The sequence below is a fragment of the Eimeria tenella genome, genomic scaffold (genome assembly GCF_000499545.2).
Source record: "Eimeria tenella Houghton genomic scaffold, Eth_scaff2466, whole genome shotgun sequence".
NCBI lineage: Eukaryota > Apicomplexa > Conoidasida > Eucoccidiorida > Eimeriidae > Eimeria > Eimeria tenella.
The window spans coordinates 685-1,073 of NW_013542331.1; the positions used below are offsets into that span (position 1 = coordinate 685).

General features: G+C 64.3%; 1 protein-coding gene across 1 annotated transcript in view; it reads right to left on the minus strand.

Moving 5' to 3' along the window:
• ETH_00038830 (uncharacterized protein) overlaps positions 1 to 389 on the minus strand; it is a gene marked incomplete at both ends in the record, with an annotated part of 1,863 nt that overhangs the window by 677 nt on the left and 797 nt on the right. The gene's annotated exons all lie outside the window — the stretch shown is intronic.

A 389-nucleotide genomic window follows, 5' to 3' on the forward strand; every position in this document is an offset into this window, starting at 1 on the left:
CCACTGGTGGCGAATGGCCTGTTCGGCGCTGATGCGGGTTCTGGGGTGTCTGTCCAGCAGGCGGGAGATGAGGTCCTTGGCCTGTAGCGACACCCGAGCCCAATCCGCCTCCGGAAAGGTGTAGTGGCCAGTCCTCACTTTATTCATAATTCCCCGATCCGAAGGAGCATTAAAAGGCGGATAGCCGCACAACAAAATGTACATCATCACCCCCGCAGACCACACGTCGCACTCCGGCCCGTAGCGACCCTCCAGCACCTGCGGTGTACGTACACCCGGCAGCAGCAGCGGGTGACCCGGCAAGCCGCGCGCGCAGCACGCACGCAGCAGCAGCAGCAGCGCAGCAGCAGCAGCAGCGCAGCGCAGCGCAGCAGCAGCGCAGCAGCAGC